We start from the raw sequence: 3,744 nt of genomic DNA, 5'->3' as shown, positions 1-3,744 counted from the left end.
GTAAATATGTGAGTGATTTGTACAAAATGAACACACAGAATCCTAACACTAAGACTCCTATTTATACTAGTTTCGACCTTAACGGTCCTATACTAATCTGCTGCCACGTTTCTCATCAGAACTTCCAGCGAAGCCATCTGTTGTTGAACGGTTACGAAACCGTCTTCGAATTTCAAATCTTCCCGCCTGAGTCCATCTTCGACGCGTGGCAGTGTATTAAACAAACACTACTAAAAAACACGCTAAGTAGTAATACTTGAATACATATTCTATGAATTTTGTCTAAGTCCCGAAGACATGTGCTTTCATTAATCTTTCAGCGTTCACTTATCTTCATCGAACTTAGAAGTCTTTATTTTTCGAAGCATGACTATCAGTAGCCATTCTTTTACTTTTTAAGGGATGGCCATTAGTAACCATCTTTCCTTCAATTCTCAACTCCTTCGAAGGACAAAATATAAAACGAAATCTTCAGCTAACAAATTGCCCCCAATAAATGCCTGTTTCGAGAATCAACAGAAATAGGCGTTTCTTGTCATTATAAGATTTCGTTTTTATGATCCTTGAAAGTTCCAAGACTGCTGACTAGCGTCATAATCACTGATAACACTGTTTCCGAAACGTCTTGTCATTTTCAAAGATGTCTTCTCATAACTTACATTCCCACGTTTTAACCTTACTTCCTGATCATTACTCCTACATACTAGGAGTGAAGCTAACTCATTCGACCGCCGTTGGATTAAATCACCAGCCGCCACGTGTCTCTCGGGCTTTACCCAAAAGATTTAAAAAGGTTTCCGTTAAACCTTTAAATACTTGATCTTGTGTCTCTATACCGCCTTTCATTCATCTTCTTCACTGTCATACCCCAATTTTTGACCTAAGATACCACCTCATATCATTGCATATGCATCATTTGCATCTCTAACAAATTGCATAGCTTGTGTTTGCTACTTGTGACTCAGCAGGGTTAAATCAAGAAATCACTCATCAGTACAAGTAACAATCAATTAGGGTTTTGTTCTCCCTTCATCTCAAATGAATCATCTTCATCAACAATCAACATTTGGTCCCCAGAGATTCATTTCAACAAGCTCAAAGGCTCTGAACCAACCAGATTAGGGTTTTGACTGAAGATAGCATACTCCTGACTTTTGCTCAGGATGTGACCCAATGACTTGGGACATGACCTCAAGACCCCAAGTACATCATTTTGACCTAATCCATTGACTCAAGACATCTCCTACACAAGGATTGATCAACAGTGAAATTTCAAATCATCAGAATTAGGGTTTTGAACTATCAGGGACTAAAATCAGGGATCACATTTGGGAAACCCTAAAAATCCCCAGGAAGTCAATCAAAGGTTTCAATCATCCTCAAATAATCCCTATGACAATATCCAATGGAAATTGCATCTCAATTCAAGATCCACAGTCATCAATTTCATCAGGTCGACAATTAGGGTTTTTGACCTAATGCACTGAACAACTGACTTTTTAATCAGGACATGGTGCCACAACTCAAACCATGGCTCAATATCCTCTAATGCTTCAATGTGATTTATTCATACCATCCATTTGGTGAGGATAGCCTGTTTCATTTGAAATCTCCAGAAACGCAATTCGTCTGAAAAAGTCAACTGTACAAGATCACCATTGACTTTTGGGGAATTTTGGTCAAACATGACTTTTGAAGTTTTAAATCATCAATATATGATATGAGAAGTCATTTGATCAAGAAAAATCAAGAAAATCAATCAAGAATCAAAAAGTCAAAAGTTTGACTTTCCATACTTAGAAAAATTTCTAAGTGTTTTTCATGGTTTTTTCCAAACTTTGGAAGGGAATAACTCAAAATTTCACCTACAAACTGAAAAAAACTTCCAACATGAAAGTTGTATATTTTGATCCAATAAACAACTTTGACACATATAATTTTTTTCCATAAGATCAACCATTTAAGAGATATGGAGCTTCAAAGTTGGCATCTTTGGAAAATTTCACTTGAAACTTCATTTTTCTCAAAGTTCATGGATCTTTTTTACCCACTTCCTTAAAGATCTTGAAGAAACTTTCAACTAGGGTTTTGAAGTATGTAATATGAGCTTTCCAAAATGTCCAAGAGCATGAAAAAATATGGAGTGTAGCTATGGTTTTGAATTTTGACATTAGTGACCATTTCACTTGAAATTTCAAGCCATTTTTGCAAAGTTATGAACCAATTTGCCAAATAATGCAAGTAATGACACACCAAAGCAATGATTGAATGATATTTTCTGGTTTAAGATCAGATAGGAAAGAGATAAGAAGCTTGGCCAAAATAACCATGGTTTAGTTACTTTTAACCATTGCATTAAATGTGAAAGATTCCTTTCTATCCCTTAAGCCAAATCATCACTTCTTGAAGCAAGTTGCAAAGCTCTGAGTTCAGACTCTTTGGCCTATAAATAGAGGTCATTACCTCATTCAAAATCACACCAAAACCTCACAAAGCATAGGTTTTCTCTTTCTTTCTTGAATTGCAAGTTTCATGTTTCAAAGTGGGGTAGAAATCCCAACCTCCAAATCCTTGAAGCTATGGCCAAAGTGATGATTCTAGCAAACCATAAACATCATATGGGATGTGTTTGAATCACTCATGCACCCAAAAACACCTCAAATCTCAGAATCACTACCTCACTTCCATAATTGCATATATTGAACCTTATCATGCCAAAATCCATACCAAGCTATATCTGTCCAAACCAACACTTCTAACACCATCCATATACTTCATATGAATGATCCAAACACTCACCAGCAATCTGAAACACCTCCATCTTCAAATTCGATTCACTCTTAAAGCATCTGCAGATCGGGTACCATGGCCATGCTCAGATGAATTCAGTTGGTTCCAAGCATCCAGACACCTTCCATAATCATCATTGAAGCTATCCAGATCATCACAAAGCATCTGTAACACCTCCAGGCACGATTTCAATTTCCAGTTTGGCCGTTTTTGAGGTAAGTGTTCTTGAACTTCAAACTCTATCATACATGCATCATAAACGCAAAACTGAGTTACTATCTTGTTTCTGCACCATCACTGAATAATAGCCCTCAATCAATTGCATCATATCATGATCATACACGATTTCACAAAGATTTGTCATATTAGGGTTCTTCGTGTTCATCAGAGGATTAATCATCTTAGAACAAAAATAAATGAAATTAAAGGTCGTCATCATGTTCCTCGTCCAAAACCGAGTGAGATAGACCCTTGGATCGATCAAAACAACACAGTTTTGAAGAATTTTGAAAATCAGTTAGGGTTGTGTTCTTGGCGCCAGATTTGGTTTGAGAAATTCAAATTCTTGATTTAAAATATATCAAACGCGTATGTTTAACAAGCCACAAGCGTGGCTCAGTTGGTCCATGTTTTGGCTGATGAGAGAGAGGGCGTGAGTTCAAGCCCTAGGGGAGACAAAACCAATTTTTTGCAACCTATTTTCTTTCATTTTTTAACAAACTTCACCAATTAATTTAACCAATCAAAATTCATTATTTTCACTTCATTTTTTTTTACACTCTTTATTTAATATACATATTTTGACAATATTAAAAAAAATCACAAAAAAAGATTCATTTAATACTTTTTAAATTAAGTTTAAAATGACATGTTTTTAAGTTTTTTAAATACTTTTAAATATTGTTTTTCACTTGATTTTTTCAAACTTAATCACTTGTAAATATTTTTGGAGCA

This window comes from Vicia villosa, linkage group LG7 (genome assembly GCF_029867415.1).
Source record: "Vicia villosa cultivar HV-30 ecotype Madison, WI linkage group LG7, Vvil1.0, whole genome shotgun sequence".
Classification (NCBI taxonomy): domain Eukaryota; kingdom Viridiplantae; phylum Streptophyta; class Magnoliopsida; order Fabales; family Fabaceae; genus Vicia; species Vicia villosa.
This window is presented reverse-complemented; position numbering follows the sequence as displayed.